The 18472-nt window shown below is 42.4% G+C and overlaps 1 long non-coding RNA gene across 3 annotated transcripts; it reads left to right on the forward strand.

Moving 5' to 3' along the window:
- Positions 1 to 165: 165 nt before the first annotated feature.
- Positions 166 to 18371, forward strand: LOC112645552 (uncharacterized). 3 transcript variants are annotated; one of them, XR_003127118.3, is made up of 5 exons: positions 166 to 2135; positions 3427 to 3623; positions 4737 to 4851; positions 7192 to 7287; positions 15641 to 18371. It is a non-coding gene; the product is annotated as an uncharacterized LOC112645552 (long non-coding RNA). The 3 variants fall into 3 exon arrangements; XR_003127119.3 differs by having other exon boundaries at positions 15644 to 18371; XR_004809486.2 differs by lacking the exon at positions 7192 to 7287 and having other exon boundaries at positions 15644 to 18371.
- The last annotated feature ends 101 nt before the right edge of the window (positions 18372 to 18472 follow it).

An 18472-nucleotide genomic window follows, 5' to 3' on the forward strand; every position in this document is an offset into this window, starting at 1 on the left:
CTGGAAGCTCCCCGGGCTCCATCGCAGCATCCCATTACCCAGCCCGTCCCCCCCTCCCCTTCCCCCTCCCCCCTTCTCCCCTTCGCAGCTGCTGGAGCTGGGACTCTGTCCAACACCTCGGGATGCTCTCATCTGGGCTCGTGGCTTTCAGGGCCACTCTACACAGACCAATCCCAGGCATTTGTCTGCTGCTTTGATCAATTCGGAGAACTCTGGACTCAGATCAGCCGTAGACCCCCTCATTCTCTCTAGTTGCACGTTTAATCCGCATCTGATTAACTTTGTGTCTCCAAACCAAGGCTCCCGGTTTTTCCCTCTGAGATTAACCTTCGGCCACTCGGTTCACCACCGCGGGAACTGGTGCTGTTTATCCAACTGCTCATCCTTGGAGTCATCCTGGACTTCTCTCTCACCCCGACATCTGTTCTGATTGCAAATCCTGCCCTCTCCATCGATAATGGGTGACCCGAATCTGATCACTTCTCACCATCTCCATCTCCTGCCTCTCTACAACAAACCCCACGTCCCCTGCCCTTCCCTGCCCGGGGTTACCGCAATCGCCTCCTAAAAGGTCCTTCTACCTCTGTTCTTGCCCCCAGTACTTAACTCTCCACACAGCAGCCGGGGTCCTGCTAAAATCTGTCAGATCATGTCTTTCTTCTACTCAGTACTCCTCTCCCGAGTGATCTCTAGTCACAGAGTGAAAGCCGGACTCCTTACTTAGGCTTACAAAAACATAGACGACTTAACCCCTCGTCACCTCATTTCACCATTCTGTTCTAGCCACCCTTTCTTCACCCAGAACTTTCGCTCTTCATTCAGATCTCAAATGTGACCTCCAGAGATGACTTTCCTTACTGGGGATTAAAACAGGACACCTGCCTGCACCACCATATGCCCTTAGCTTGCTTATGTTTTCTTCATAGCATTTCTCTCTCCCTGATATTATTTGCGTGTGTCTGTCTCCTTTGCTAGAATGTAAACATTTTGAGATAAGAATGTTTTGGTCACCACTGTGTGGTCCCGACCTAGGATAGCTCCTGGCACAGGGTGGCTTCTCAGTAAATTGTTGTATGGATGAACAGTTAGATGAGGGCAGGGCGCAGACAGGATGTCTGGTGAGCTGAGTGAACAAATGATGAGAAGCGTGGCAACACCGAGAGGGGGAGGCAGGAAAGAAGTCTAGAGGTTGTGTTGAGCCCTGGTGCACGATGCCTTCAAAGGAAGGCTATGAAATAACCTCTTCAGTATCAGCTTCCTGCCAGGGAGTTGAGCTTTTATTCATGCTCATTCTTTTCCTTCCCAGGTCTGGAACTTAGTTTAGCTTCTCATGCTTCCTGAGCTCATCCTTTTCCGTCTCAAAGCTGATGATTCCCCAATTTACATGCTCATTCAGGATCTCCCAACTTCCAGGTCACACAAACTGTACTTTCCAGAGGCAATTGCTTGGGGGCATGTCTCACAGGCACTTCCAACTCAATATGTTCAAAAATAATCTGCATTTATACACTTTCTTCCCCTAAATAAACCTGCCCTTTATCCACGCTCCTCATTCCCATCACTGGCCCCAGGACTCAATGGGGTGTGCAATACTGAAACCAAGAGTTGTCCTCTAGCTATACCCCATGGATCACCACTCTTGTTGCTCCTACTTAATGCCTTGCAACTCCTGGTTTCTTGCACCCTGTGGCACCAGGAACCATGCGTAATTGCAACTTATCAGTGTGATAGCCCATATTATACTATATATATGAATCTCTATCTTGTGTGCTAGAAAATGGTTGAGAACTGCGTGCAGCGTGTTTCATTATCATGCCTTCCAAAAACCCAAATCCCATATTGCTCCCCAACCACAAGATCCAAATTCCAATGTGTGTATAAGGATTCCCATACAGACAAGCAATTCTTGGGCACCAGCTGGGGTGTCCTACAATTCAACTCAATTCCGGCACTATTTACCCAGAGATAGCATCAGATCCCACAGGTTGAGGTCTCAGTTCTACAAGACTGCCCTCCTCTCCAGATGCCAATAACAAGCCCAGGTTATCACCTATGCTTTTGACCAACCGGCTATACTTTGGGGGCTCCAGTGATCTCCAAGCCCCCTTGGACTTCAGAACCAATCACAAGTCCAGGTTGTTACCATACTTCAGACCGACTGGCTATTAATCAGAGGTTCCCATAACCCCCTTTCTTGGGTTTAGTTCATTTGCTAGAGTGGCTCACAGAACTCAGAGAAACATTTTACTTACTAGATTTCTGGCTTTTTATAAAAGAATATAACTTAGGAGCAACCAGATGGAAGAGATGCATAGGGCAAGGTGTATGGAAAGGGGCATGGTGCTTCCATGCCCTCTCTAGGCATGCTGCCTTCCCTGCATCTCCACATTTTCACCAACCTGGAAACTCTCAGAACCCTATCCTTTGGGTTATTATGGAAGATTCGTTACACAGGCATGATTGATTAACTCATTGGGCATTGGCAATTGATTCAATCTCCAACCTCTCTTGCCTCTCTGGAGGTTGGGAGTGGGGGGTAGAGGGTGGGAGGTTGAAACTGAGAGGTCTAACCCTGTAATTACCAGATCCACTGCAATGGCAACCCGCCTCCACTCTTAGATGCTTCCTAAAAGTTACCTCATTAACATAAAACGAGATACCTTTATCACTATCATTACTTTGGAAATTCTAAGTGTTTTAGGACCTCTGTTCCAGAAACAGGATAAAAACCAAATATTATTTTTATTATATATATTTTTTATTATAAATCACAGTATAAGTTCACCTGGGCTTCAAATGCCTTGAGGGCAAGATATGATCGATGTGTCTTAGAGGCTTCCCCTTCTAGTGGGACCTGGACCCAAGCATTGGGAGATGATAATGTCTTTCTGTTCAGGCCCCAGGCTTCTGCCCTGCCGCCCATTTAATCAAAGAGGAAGACTAGTTCTGTGTTTTGAATTTTCATATATTCTTATCTGTTGGTTTAGTCCATAGAGATGTTTAAAGTGTTAGTGGTTTCTTCTTTGCCAAGCAGAGCCCTCTGACTGTGGGAGGCCTCATCATTTGCCTGCCCATGCCCAGATGTGACAAATGCCCCCCAGAGCGGTTAATCTCATCTATGAAATCTTGTCCCCCTTCTCCAGAATTTAGTTCCTTTAGGCTATTTTGTGATATTTGTACAAATAAATATATTTTGCTTCTTTACACATCTTTCCCCCATTATTACAAGGAAAGTAATTGCCTGCTGTGACCTTTTCGATCTAATTGGAAATGGAATTTGGAAGATTTTTTTTGGTCATATATACCCATTAGGGATATGTCCATTTTATCCTTAGAAAGGCCCTCCCAGTCAGTTTTTCCTCTAGAGTTGGGATAGACTGCTAGCCTTTCAGTTAAGTAACCTGACATTGTTGGCTTTCATTTAAGGTCTGTGTTTTGGGAAACTATATTCCCTTCAAAGATCTCCCTGCAGTGAGATGCTCATTCTATGAGATACACACCGAAACAGACTAATTGATGGTGCTATGCATGATACGTCCAGTCCCACGTTTGTTCTGTGATGCAGGCACGTTATGTGGAATTGTGATTTCTCTCTCCATAGCGTGATCATTGAATTTCTATAGGTAAATACACAGATGATACAATTTCATTGTTTGCTTCTTTTTATTTTTATCTTTTAAAGATTTTATTTATTCATTTGAGAGCGAGAGTGAGAGAGAGTGTGAGCAGGGGGAGAGGCAGAGGGACAAGGGGGAGAGGCAGAGGGACAAGCAGACTCCTTGCTGAGCATGAGGCCCAACACAGGGATCGATTCCAGGACCCTGAGATCATAACCTGAATTGAAGTCAGATGCTTAACCACCTGAGCCACCCGGGTGCCCCTGTTTGCTGCCTTTTAATTAATAGTAGCTTGGAGTAACATGTTTTTATTTCTAATTTTTTTAAAAAAGGTTTATTTTTTTTTAATTTTTATTTATTTATGATAGTCACAGAGAGAGAGAGAGGCAGAGACACAGGCAGAGGGAGAAGCAGGCTCCATGCACCGGGAGCCCGACGTGGGATTCGATCCCAGGTCTCCAGGATCGCGCCCTGGGCCAAAGGCAGGAGCCAAACCGCTGCGCCACCCAGGGATCCCTAAAAAAGGTTTATTTATTGAGATTGAGAGTGGGGAGGGGCAGAGAAAAGAGAGAATCTCAAGCAGACTCCCCACTGAGCGCAGAGCCTGAGGCAGGGCTCAATTTTACCACCTTGAGATTGAGACCTGAGCTGAAATCAAGAGTCAGCAGCTTAATAAACTGAGCCACCCAGGCGCCCTTCTAATTTTTAAATGAAGAAACAGACTCAGGGAATGTCAAGTAGCTTAGATCTACCACTAAGGTGGGAAATCATGAATTTCAGCCTCATCTGTATGATTCTATAATAGATGTGGTTTACAGCATTCTAGGATGGCAAATTGAATTTTTCATCAAATGACAACTCAAAGAAATGGCACTACTTGCCAGATTTGTGTTGACAATTCTGAGGATGTGTCTGAAACCAACAGGACTTTGTTCCATGATTGGTTATCAGTATCTTCCGTGGACACAGGGTGGAAGAATGTGATACTAGGAAATCTCTGTCTACCCTTTGCCTCTTAAGTACCTGCCACGAGAGTGCCTATGGTAAAGTGCTTTGTAAACTTAATAGCACTCTATAATTAGTTATATGAATTTAAAAAATATTTTATTTATTTGACAGAGCACAAGCAGGAGAAGCTGCAGGCAGAGGGAGAGGGAGAAGCAGACTTTCCACTGAGCAGGGAGCCGATGTGAGACTCGATCCCAGGACCCTGGCATCATGACCTGAGTTGAAGGTAGGTGTTTAACCGACTAAGCTACCCAGGCACCCCATATTAATATTTTTTTTAAAGAAATGATTTTATTTTGAGGGGTGGGGGAGAGAGGGAGAGAATCTCAAGCAAACTCTGTGCTCAGTGAGGAGCCCAAGGTGGGGCTTGATCTCACAGCGCCCTGAGATCATAACCTGAGCCAAGATCAAGAACCAGATGCTTAATCACATGAGCCACCCAGACACCCCTAGCTATATTATTAATCTTACCATTATTCAAATACCTGTCCAATGATCTTAACAACAAACAACAGAAAATGCGTAAGAAGTGTGTGCATGTGATTGGAAAGTAAGCTAAATAATAGAAACTAGTCTATAATGAATTTATCGAAGGAAAATCTTTCTAAAATGCAAATCTTATGATGCCAGACCTGACCCTCAAACCCTACCCCAAAAACCTTCAATGGCTCCTCATGGCTCTATGACCTTAAAATAACCTAGGGTCTATTGTTTACAAAACCCTGTGTGAACTGTCTCCTGCTTTATTCTCCTGTCTTACCTCTTACTCCGTTACTGTGTCCCATTCTTGTAGCCAATTGGTCGGGGCAGTGCACAAGCACCTGACATGCAAGTTGGGACGGTGGTGTCTCAAATGGACCAGGTTTGGCCATCCGCCACTGATGAAATAAAAAAGCACGAGATGGCTGGTGGGGAAACAAAGGAATTTCCTTCACTGAGGCCAACCCTGGGAAGACAGCAGACTAGGGTCTCAAAGATTATCTCTAAAGTACAGAAAATATTTCCAGGTTTATTAGGAAAATGTGAGACAAAGGTGGGGGGGGGGTTGGCGAGCAGGCAGGCAGTGAAGGTCAAATGGATCACTACCTTCAAGTCAATCATGGGCAGGGTCTGCAGGCCCAGGGCTTGAGAGGGTAGTTTTGGTTTCCATCACAGGTTGCTTTGCCCTTAGAGTCTTCCACCTGAACCTAGAGACAGGCTGGAAAGAAGAACCCAATGAAAAAGGTAAAAATTGGAGGCAGTTAAAGTCCTCTTTCATTGTCTCTACCCTCCAGCCTTTGTCCTCTGATCTGGAAGCCACATTAGGCTTCTCTGGGATTCTCCCTCTGGAGCCTTCTCACTGCAGCTCCTCATCTAGATATCCCTCCAGTCAGAGGGCTTCTCACTACTGTCCTGGGAGCAGCTGAGATAGTTGCTCCGTCTACACGCTCCCATCCAGCCTTCCCTTTTTTTTTTTTCCAACCAGCCTTCCTATCCAACCTGTGCTAACATTGACCTAATCACGTTGAATTGGCTATTTACATATCCATTTTCTACACTAGTTCGTAAGTGTGGAAAATGTGTGCTGAGAGCAGGGACTTTCTGTGCCTTTTCGCCACTGCGTTCTTAGTACCAACACACAGGGCCTTGAGCAGATATGCAAAACATCTCTGTCGGGTGAATTAGTAGACAAATGATTTTTTGGTATTTTGTGAATTTTCAAGAAAGATGCTTACAGTAGAAGGTGACATTTTTAAAAACTAGGAGATATGGAAGGGACCACTTCTAGTTTTACAGATTCTATTTTAATACGTGAGAGCTTAAAAGGAGTTGTGTAGGAGCTTTGTGATCACACCTATGTTCTATGTTTGGTTTTTAAAGTGAAATGTTGTGCCTCAAATCCAGGCATTTTTATTCATTTCTTGTTGTGTTCTAAGTTAACATGCAAATTTCAATTGCCAGTTGAGTAGTTCTGGGTGATGTTTTCTTGTTACTATATGGCAGACACCCATGGCTTTCTCATTCACCCCATCTGGGCCTCCAGTGTGGTCTAATTATCCTGAAAAGCCAAGATGTGTTAGAGCTGAGCTTGATTACTCTAATGGCACACAATGTTTTTACAAACCTCCCGATTCCTGAATAATTATCATTATCATATGTATGTGTTTAGCCAAAAGCTTAATTGGAAAATTCCAGAATGAAACAATGCTACATAAGAAAAAAAAAAAAAGAAACCTTCCAGTCATTTTCTTTAAAAAATTAAAAAAAAAATCAAAGTGCTGCTAATACATACACAAGGTTAAACCATCAAATCATGCAGAAGAGCTTATATTGCACAGCAATTATTCCCAGCCTACCTCTCCCCTGCCGAGGTCCTTTGGAGGCAACTACTTTTAACTCATTCAGCTGTTTCTCTTGGTGGTTTCTCTAAATAATATGCTTACATCACCAGTTCTTGATTCATCCATTTTAGACATTATCTTAATTTCTAGCTATGTTAAATGAAGGTTTATCTCACTGGGGTAGTACTTAAGGACATTTTAAAGTTCCCTGCCATTTCTGAGTTGCCTTTAATTCCTTTATGCAGGACTGAGGTTCAGGCTATATGCAAGGATGTGCCTCTTATGTCTGCGTGGTGCCTGTTCTGACTCTGAACAGCCTTTGCTCTACTGACAGTTCCATGGTATGAGAATGCCCCTTGCCTCTTGGTTTGCTTATCTTAGAGTGAGTCTTCATTTTGGAGGCTTTCATCAAACTCTGGTGACCACTGGAGCACACTTGAGAACCAGATCATTAATCATCTCTGTGATGGGGCCTCTGTGCTTGCAGTGGACTCACAGATTGAAGGACTTCACTTAGAATCATCTGGTGGGAAGGCACTCTCTTAGACATTTAACTGGTGAACCTCTAAAAGCAAGACTGTGGAAGTTCAGAGATGTTTGATTCTTTTTTAGAGAAGAATCTCTGCCATTTTTCTGAGGGTGGGGTCAAGCCATCATATGGCTATTTGTTCAGAGTGGTGGACAGGGGTAAGGTTCAGCCCCTTGTCTTGCTCCTGCCCTTTGTTGTATTGGGTATTTATTTATTTTTTTTTAAGATTTTATTTATTTATTCATTAGAGACACACACACACACACACACACACACACACACACGAGGGGGGGGGGGCAGAGACATAGGCAGAGGGAGAAGCAGGCTCTATGCAGGGAGCTGGATGTGGAACTCGATCCCGGGACTCCAGGATCATGCCCTAAGCCAAAGGCAGACGCTTAACTGCTGAGCCACCTAGGTATCCCTGTATTGGATATTTATATGACACAAGCCACTTGGAAGTCCAAGGAATGATTTGCTCCCCACTTGGCTGCTATTTCCCTCTACCCATGTGCATTTCCTTTTTTTTTTTTTTAAGATTTTATTTATTTATTAGAGAGAAAGCGCTTGAGCATGAGTAGTAGGTGGGGCAGAAGGAGAGGGAGAAGCAGATTCCCTGGTGAGCGGAGAGCCCTATGCAGGGCTCAATCCCAGAACCCCTGAGATGATGACCTGAGCCAAAGGCAAATGCTTAACCAACTGAGTCACCCAGGTGCCCCACCTCCCATGTGCATTCCAGTCTTTGGCCTCCTGTACTTGGCTTTACCAGCTACCTCCATTCTCTATTTTTTTTTTTTCCATTCTCTATTTTTATGTTATGTAGGATAAAATAGACATAAATAAATTTTTACGTTTTCATCATTTTTAAGTATACGGTTCAGTAGCATTAACTACATTCACAGTGTTGTGCAACTGTCACCACCATCCACCTCCAGAACTTTTCCATCTACTCAAACTGAAACTCTTTACCTATTAAACAATAGCTACCTGTCTCCCTCCCCCCAGCGCCTGGCAACCACCATTCTATCTTCTGTGTCTATGATTTGCCTACTCCAGGTACTCCATATAAGGGGAATCATACGATATTTGTTCTTTGTGTCTATCCTCTATTTTATATCTTCAATAAGTCTGCTGAAATTTCTTATTTCTTAATTTCTATTGAAATTCCTATTTCTTGCTGTGGATTTGTACTTTTTACCTCCTTTGCTATTATTTTAGTAGGGTATTGGAAAGGCATGGAGATAATAATGTGGGATTAAACAGCCATCTTAAAAAAAACAAACAACCAGTCATCTTTAGTCAAGAGTTCACTCATTTTTAAAAGGGAACATTTCAACAAAAGGACAAATAATGTTATGATCCTGCTTGTATGGGGGGTACCTAGAGTAATCAAATTCATAGAGACAGGAAGTAGCATGGTTGTTACTAGTGGCTGGCGGCAGGGGGAAGTGGGGAATAATTGTTTAATGGGTACAAAGTTTTTGGTTTGGGAAGATGAAAAATTTCTGGAGGTGGTGGTGATGGTTGTAAAACAGTGTGAATATACTTAATGCCACTAAATTGCACACTTAAAAGTGGTAAAATTGGTCAATTTTATGTTATGTATATCTTACCACAATAAAAAACTTTTTTTAAAGAAAGGAAATAGTTAAGATTTCTATTGTCCCTGCATAGGATTTTATTTACAATAAGGTGTCAGAGGAAAAGAGGCTCCTTTAAAATGCTATGGAGGGCCTCTTGGGTGGCTCAGTCCGTTAAGTCATCTGGCTCTTGGTTTCAGCTCAGGGCAGGATTTTAGGGTCCTGGGATCCAGCCTGTGTCAGGCTCTCTACTCAGTAGGGAGTCTGCTTGAGGATTCTCTCTCCCTTTCTTTCTGCCCCTCTCCTCACTCAGGTTCTCTTTCTCTCAAATAAATAAATCTCTGAGGCTCCTGAGTGGCTCAGTGGTTAAGCATCTGCCTTCAGCTCAGATTGTGATCCTGAGGTCTGGGATTGAGTCCCGCCCGCATCAGGCTCCCCATGGGGAGCCTGCTTCTCCCTCTACCTAAGTCTCTGCCTCTCTCTCTGTGTCTCTCATGAATAAATAAATAAAGTCTTAAAAAGACTTTAAAAAATAAATAAAATGCTATGGAAGGTGGGGTTTTAATTCTAGAAATGACAGTATCTTGTATTGGACCTACTTACCTGTTAATAACTACTACTAGCCCTGGACAAAAAAAAACAAACATTTTTTTAAAAAGATTTTGTTTATTTATTCATGAGAGACACAGAGAGAGGCAGAGGCACAGGGAGAAGCAGGCTCCATGCAGGGAGCCGGACGTGGGACTGGATCCTGAGTCTCCAGGATCACGCCCTGGGCCAAAGGCGGCGCTAAACCACTGAGCCACCTGAGCTGCCCAAAAGAACATTTTTTAATGCTATTGCTTGAAGGCACTAGTAAACAACCTTTAGGCAGGCAGGAATTGAAGGGAGCAGGAGTCACAAAAGAAGGGATGGAAACCGGGTTAGCTCTAATTTATTAGGCTTTTCCTCTGAGGGCACTTCCAGTCCTCAGGAACACATGGCACATAGCTCAGTAGAGTTAAAATATAAAGTGGTGGCCCTATTAGCTCAAAAGACTAAGTGTAGATTTCAGGGCTGCCAAAACAGCTGGGAATTGAGGGGATACTTCCCAGAAAGGAGAGAGCTATAGGGAGAAACTAAAAAATGTGCATATAAATTTCCTCAAGTTTCTGGCTGACCCCTAAAGAGAAAATGCTCATGGCAAGACCACAGGGAACTCAGCTGAAAGTTTTGGCTACAATTTTAGGGAGAAACGGCTGTACTAGTTTGAAGTTCAGTTCCTGACAGGTAGGAGGGGCTCAATAAAGTCCTACATCTTTTTATTGAAAACCAAAAGGGTCATGACTTGCAAGTAAGCCCAGGTTGAGAGTTATCAGAAATCAAAATATCCCTGAGATGGTCTAACAGCCTACTGGAACTGCTGAATACCATAGAGTCAACTTGAAGACATGTCAATAGAAATTATTCAAATGAAGTATAGGGAGAAAGTAATCAAAGAAAATGAATAGAGTCTCGGCGACCTTTGGGACAATATCAAATGGTCTACTATATATGTGCTTTTGGAGTTGCTAAAGGAGAGGAAAAAAAGAATGGGGTAGAAAATATATTCAGAATACCAGTGCCCCAAATTCCCCAAATTTGGTGAGATACATCAACCCCAGGTCCAAGATTCAAAAGAGAGTCTACAGGGGCACCTGGGTGGTTCAGTTGGTTAAGCCTCCAACTCTGGATTTCAGCTCAGGTCATGATCTCAAGATTTTGAAATCAAGCCCCACAATGGGCTCCATGCTGGGCATGGAGTCTGCTTAAGATTCTCTCTCTCCCACTACCTCTGCCCCCCCCACTCCTGCCTGCTCAAGCGCTCTCTCTCTCTCAAACAAAACAAAACAAAACAAAACAAAACAAAACAAAACAACAAAAACCACCAAAGAACAAAGGAGAATCTACAATACAGCTTCACAGCTGCTCTTATGATTTTTTTTCTGACATGTATGCATACATATGAAGTTTGCAGAGGGGGGAGATTTAGTCAGTGGGCAGCCACAAGTTAAAATCTAATGACTTCTAGGCCCATGCTAGCTCAATGCAGAGGGATGCAGGAGGAATGCAGAAGGCCAACCCCTCTGTGATGGAGCTTCAATAACCAGAGCATGATAGGCCAGGAAACAATTCCAATGGCTTATTCTGTATCTGCAAGCTTTGTAAGCATCTCTCCCAGGGTGCCAGGGCCATGGCTAGGGTGAAGCAAGGCAGGCATATAACAAACAAAATTTAAGAAGACACTTATTTCCAAGGTGCAATTCCAGCAAAGAGAGAGAGGATCCCTCCAGTGCACTGCTATCTGTTCAGATGACATCTGTCAAAGGAAAGGAATGCCACTACAGCGTTAGGGATCATGGTCCCATGCACAGCCTTTACATGTCATGAAATGATAACAACTGGCACATGAATGTACTAGTAATAAAGCCTTTTATCATTTCATCTTCCTATGACCTGCATTACAGAGCAGAGAACCAGTATTATCATGCTCCAGTTTTCCAGTGGGGAGAAAACTAAGGGCCAGGGAAGTTGGTGGTTTTGACCTCAGAGGATTAATGGCTAAGCAAAGACCAGCATTCATGGCTTCTCAATCCAAATCTCATTCCAAACCTCAGTTCTGTCTACCCAGCTAGAAGAGAAAGTAATGACTGATTCAGCTCTGTATCCTTGTGTGCAAAACTCCTGTTTTTGCTCTACCTCATATCTTGACTAATTATGTGTTCTGACAGTGACCTGAGTTATTGAAGATATAAGTAAGTAAATTACGATAAGTATAGGCATAACTATTGGCAAATAAAAATGATAGAGTAACTCATCCATATAGTATTGCAAAAACACTTTCATAAAAATGGCTTTCTCCTGGAGATTCAAAGCATCATAAAATGAAACAAATTACGATAGAACAACTTTCAGAGTTTATAGAAAACAATTTTAGAACAAAGGTAAAAAAAAATTGAGCAAAATAATGAAAAGAACAGTAAATTATATGTTACTATATTCTAGTAATTATGTAAATTACATAGCAGTAATTCTTAAATTTAGATGTTATTGGATGCCTTGCTGAAAGTATTACTTTATTGAAAATGATGATATTTAGACCAATACTCAACAGTTATCTCTAAAAAAATATTAAAAGTTAGAGGTACTTCATAGAATAACATTTTAAAGAATTGGTCATCTTTCCAGATACACTTCACCACTTACAAGATCCGGGCACCATATTGGTGTTTACGTAGTTAGCTGGAATTCCAAAGTGTCTTAGACATGAGTATGCACTAGTGTTGGTAAGATGGCAACTCCCTACAGCATCTTCTGGCTTTGGAGTGTTTTGGGTGACGGAAATGTGCTTCAAAGGCTGTGTGCTGAGCAGAGGCAGTGGTGGCAGTGTGGTGATGGCAGAGGTGGTGGTAGTCAAGGTGGTGGTACTCATGGTGGTCATGGTGGTGGCAGTAGTGGTTATAGTGGTGTAGTGGTCATGGTTGTCCTGGTGGTGGTCATGGTGGTCATGTTGGTGGTGGTGGTGGTGGCAGTGGTGGTGGCAACAGTGATGATGACAGAGATGGTGGTAGTCACTGTGGTGGTGGTGGTATGTTAAATGAATGAGAGTAGGATTCAAAGAAACCTTCAGAGGTTTTACATCTGCCCCAAGACATAATATTAAATATCAAGAGGTTCAAAGAAATTAAGTTAGATAAACTGGAAAGAAAAGACATTCCAGAAGTACATGATAGGAACAATGAGGAACCCCAGTTTGGGGTCATCCCTATTCTGTCTTTGAGAATATGAGCACTGAGCCTGGGGCCTGTTGCCAAGCCAAGTGGCTGAAGGCGAGGGAGGCTGGGCAGCTTTGCCACAGATCACTGCAGACTCTCCCAGGAGCAATGTGGAGATTGGAGTCAGCCTGTAGAATCCCTTTGCACATGAGTACCCGTGGGGGCTCGTCTGGCCTGGCTGAGGTTGTTCTGAGACGTATTCGTGCTTTTGCACAGGCTTCCCCTTACATTATGGGGCAAGGGCAAAATATAAATGGAGACCACATACATGTATCTAAATGTTTAAAAGTTACAATTCAAGCCATAAATGGTTAAATAAAATATGTTCTTTTTCTCTGGATGAATTATACCTTCAAACCAAGCTGGAAGACTGAGTTTAAATGTAGACTTCTCTGACTCCTTGGACTCCCACACTGGAACATGGAGACGTGGGGATGTCAGCCCCGACTGTGGTCTAGTCCCTCTTCTTCTCCCGCTGTCAGCTCTTTCCCACACTGTGGTCTCACTCAAGCCTAGGGAAGCACACGCCTAATACACCTTGCCTTAGGACAGCAGAGTTGGGGAAGAGAGATCCAAACAGGCCAGCCCTGGTAATGAGCATGAGGCTGTTTGGGCCTGGCATTCTGGAGCTCTGGGTGGCCAGGGTATGGGTTAGAATAGGGGTCAGTAAACTATGCTCCTGGGCCAAATCTAGGCTCTCTGCTGGCTCTTTTGTTGTTGTTTTTTAAAGTTGGGCATGGAGTCCGGTGTGGAGCTTGAGCTCATGACCCTGAGATTAAGACCTGAGCTGAAATCAACAGTTGGTCTCTTAACCAACTGAGCCACCCAGGCATCATCTCAGCTTGTTTTTTCTTTTCTATTTTTAAAGATTCATTTATTTAGTTTAGAGAAAGGAGAGAGAGAGAGGTGAGAGAGAGAGCAAGAGAGCACTCGAAAGCAGGGAGAGGGACACAGGGAGAAGGAGAGAATCTCAAGCAGATTCCCTGCTAAGCAAGGAGTCTGTGGCAGGGCTCCATCTCATGACCCTGAGATTGTGACCCCAGCTGAAACCAAGAGTTGGATGCTTAACCTACTTAGCCACCCAGGTGCTCCTCTCTGCCTATAACATCCGTAAGTAAAATGTTATTTGAATCCCATCCACTCTCATTTATTTGCATATTATCTATGGCTACTTTCTTGCCACAATGGCACAGTTGAGTGGTTATAGCAGAGGTCTTGGCCTGCAAATCCCAGAATACTTATTCTCTGTTCCTTTAAAGAAAAGGTTTGCTGATATTTGGTCTAGAAGGAGGAGTGGGCAGGCTCCTATGGGCTTGCCTTCTTCGCTCTCAACTTGGGAGATGCAGGTCAAGGAGGGCCAGAGTAGAGTTCCCTAAAGTTGGGCCCAAAACCTGAATCTGACCATGAGGAAACATCAGACAAATCCAAACTGACAGACATTTTGCCAAAACAAGCCCTGTACTCTTAGAACTTCCCGTGCCATGAAACACAAAAGGGCTAAGGAGCTATCCCCAATTAAAGAGGAATAATGAGACAAGACAACCCAAAGCAATGTGACAACTAAAAGATTGGATCTGGGACCAGGAAAAAATATGCTATAAAGCATAATATTGGGATGATTGGTGAAATTTTCATAAGTATGTCAATTAGGTGATAGCTTTATATTAATGTTAATTCCCACTTTGAGAATTATGCTGTGATTGTGCAAGTAGATGTTTTGTTTTTAGGAAATGCACAATAAAATATTCAAAAGTAAAGGGATCTGATGGGTCTAGCTTATTCTCAAACAACAACAATTATAATAAATGTAGAGAGAAAGTAAAAACAAAATACATCAAATAAGGCAAAATGTTAACAAAATGAATCTCTGTGAAGTCTTTCTAGGAGTTTTTTTTTTTTTTTTTTGAGTTTTACTTATTTAAGTAATCTTTACACCCAATGTGGACCTCAAACTCATGACTCAGAGATCAAGAGTTGCATACTCTTTCGACTGGGCCAGCCAGGCAGGTGGCCTTCTAGGAGTTCCTTATATTCTTTTTGCAACTTTTCTCTAAGTTCAAAATTATTTCATAGTAAAAGGTGAAAAAGATCAAATGAGGGGAAAAGGTATTCCCTCTTTCATCTTCACTCACTGAACCCCTTCCCCCCACCATTCACTATAATTCAACAAATTATAACAAATTACAAATGAAAAGGAAATGAGTGTAGTTGTGGAAAGGAGAAGAAAAAAAGTCATTTTGGCTACTGATATACTTACCTAGGCAAGGCCCTTCAGGGGTGTTCTTAGGCTTGTTCAAGCTCACAAGGTGACCAGGCTTGTTCAAGCTCAGCCTGTTGAGAAGGATAGAGGGCAAGAACCATAGCAATCAGCAGGGCAGCTCCAGGAGCTCTTTGCAGGGAGTGTGCTTGTCACATTTCACTCAGTAAGTGCAAGGAGGCAAGATCCACATCCAGCCTTTACGAGAGCTGCTCTAAGTGCCCATGCCTCCCAGGAGGCAATCTCACAACTCTAGAGGCACAGCTTCCAGTCTCTGCAAGGGATGTGCCCAGTTACAAGAGTTCCACACTAAGGAAACCCAAAACGGTGGTTTTCTCATTAGGTATTTATCTATCAGTCCAGTGCAATTTACCAATGATCATTTATACTGTTAGCAATGTTGCCTAGCAACATAGTTGACATATACTCTCAGGAAAATAAATTTAGGATTAGATTCTCATGCAGAAGCATTAAACCTTTGCCAGGAGTCCACCCCCCATGACTTGTTGAACACTTTTTTTTTTTTTTTTATAGTAGCCTTCATGCCCAGTGCGGAGCCCGACATGGGAACTTGAACTTGCAACCCTGAGATCAAGACCTGAGCTGAGATCAAGTGTTGGATACTTAACCAAATGAGCCGCCCAGGCACCTGTGTTGAAAACTTTATCAAAGAAAAGGACAAGATAGCATGTCTTTCGATTACCTGAGTTTATATTACCTAATGGGGTAAGGATGTCCCCTCCATACCCTGGGCAACTGGAATGGTCTTTGGCCATCTGTCTTCATAGTGCCTACAAAACCCTTTTTATTCTGCGAATTCTAGGAATTTTACATCAAACGATATTACATGATAATTTTTAACAAACTGAACATACTACCATGAAATTTAAACTTTATAGAAAAGTAATCCTTTATCCCCTATATGCTGTGTAAATCAAGGGTTCTTATCTAGTCGGAAGGTACAGCTCAGGCCTTTATAATAACCAATTATTGCTTTAAAAATCTGGTGTCTGGCACTTTAGAAAATGGTTGCATTCAATTTTCACTAGATGGCAGCAGAAGACATTGATCAGGCTCCAATGCTGTACTAAACTGTAAGCACTCCTCCCATAGCTATTGTCGGATTCTGGAGTTGGCCTGGGGTTAGTTACCCTTTTCTGCACATAGAAAGCTTTCTTTAATTTTTTATTGGTGGCCCCAAATCCTGTGGTCACTGGAGCCCTGCTTGCACCTGCTGGCCACCACACAGCCACGTGTCTACCCTTGCCCTTTGCTCGCATGGGCGATCTCAAACATTCCTCCATGTAGATTAAAGTTTGAATGGAGTTGGAGTGAACTTGGCGGTTCCACCTCATTTATCAGGTGGCAGCCCCCTCACAAGAATGCGGTCTTTGAGTTCATTCTCCTGTCTGCGCGGCCCCCCTCCAACACCTTACCCAGTTAGACATGAATCTATGTAGCCCAGCTGGGTTTCTGGCCAGATCCCTTTCATGGACAATGAGCAGTTTCTCCTCTCAGGATGAATTTGGTTTTACTCCAACCTGCATCTGTCCCACAGGGGATCCCCTGTCAGATGCCTCAAAGTTTTCTACAGCAGAGAATGGGTAAAAGTACTCTTCCACCCAGATATTCAGTGCCTTTTTCGCATTTCCTTCCCCAATTAGTCTATTGGTTGAGCTCAAGGCTTTGAAGGTTTACCCTACTGCTGCCATCACTCTGCGATGCCATGGGAAGGTCTTCTTAGATTCAACCTAATATTCACACTCATAAGACCTAGTCACTATAGTGACACTGGCCTATTCAGAAGTCATAGGACAGGAACCACACATGCCAGCAAGTCAGTGTCAGATATTCCCAACAATGGGAATCTTTGGAGCAGTTCACTCAGCAGATGGCTCAGGTGCAAGAAGATAAGGGCTACATAGGGCAGGTACGCAAGTTGCCCTGATTTCATGCCCCCTGGCAAACAATATCTCTGGAAACAACTGCAAAATCATGACTTCTATGGTCCCCACAAGAGATTCACAGGTTAGAAAAGGAATCCAAGCCTGTAGTGACTCTCTGTCCAGATAAAAGTTCCAAACCAGGGGTCATTTTTATCATAAGCAATGCTGCCTAGTAACATTGTTGAGACATACCATTTTTATCTGTTTCCAGGAAAACATAGTGAGAAAATTAACCAAAAGTCAGACTCTTATACAAGGGGAGAAAAGGTTTAATACATTACCTATGCCTAGAAGTTCAAAGAGTCAACTGAAAAACTGTAGTACTTTGTTTAATGAAAATGAATGAAGAGATCCAACAAAATGGCCAGATATACTTTTTTTGAAGTCTTTGAATGTAGCAAAGATTACATAATGTAATAGGATAAACATTTCTTTCATAATACCAACAGAAACCACAATTACTTAATAGATATAATATACATGATAATATAACAAAAAATATTCATCCTACATGACGAAAAACTTAAAACTTGACTGAAATTCCTGAATAAATGAACCATGTTAATTGGATGAAAAGAGTCAATATTATAGAGATATAAATGCTCTCCGAATAAACTACAAATGTGGCATAACTCCAATAAAAATTCCAGTAGAGTTTTCTGAGGAATTTGAAAAATTGATCCAAAATTCACCTGGAAACATATATGTGTAAGAAATTTTTGAAAGGAAAAGAGTTGGACTTGTTTTGTAGACATCAAACCTACTACAAAGTTATAGTGATCAAGAATGCAACTTTGGCCCAGAAATAGGCATATGTATCAGTAGAATTGAATAATTATGTTCAGAAACAGATACTTTAGTTTTATGTTGATATAACTTATGTAAAACACATAAATCTTATGTGAGCACAGTATATTTTTACATGTGTGTATTTCTGCTTAGCCACCACGCAGATAAAGATATAGATTATTTCTGGTTCCCCAAGAGATTGCTTGTCCTCTGTCCCAGTTGTTATCAATCCCCTCATCAAAAATAACCATGGGTCAGTTTTGCCTCTTTATGAATTTCATGTGAATAGAATCATACAGATGTAACCGTTTGTGGCTGGGTAGTTTTGTCAGCATTACATTTGTGATATTCATCCAGGTGCTTGTGTGAAGCAATAGTTTGTCTTTTTTTTTCATTATTATAGTATTCCATTTAGTACAATAGTATTTCATTATATGGATGCGACAAAATATGGTCACCCATTCTGTTGTTGATGGAATTGGGGTTGCTTCTAGTTTTTGGTCATTACAAATAAAGCTTCTATGAACATTCTTCTGTGTGTCTTTCAGTGGACATAAGCACTCAGTTGTATCAGGCATATACCCAGAAATAAAATTGTTAGTTCATAGGATAAATCTGTATGTTTACTTCT

This window comes from Canis lupus, chromosome 1 (genome assembly GCF_003254725.2).
Source record: "Canis lupus dingo isolate Sandy chromosome 1, ASM325472v2, whole genome shotgun sequence".
NCBI classification, from domain to species: Eukaryota; Metazoa; Chordata; class Mammalia; order Carnivora; family Canidae; genus Canis; species Canis lupus.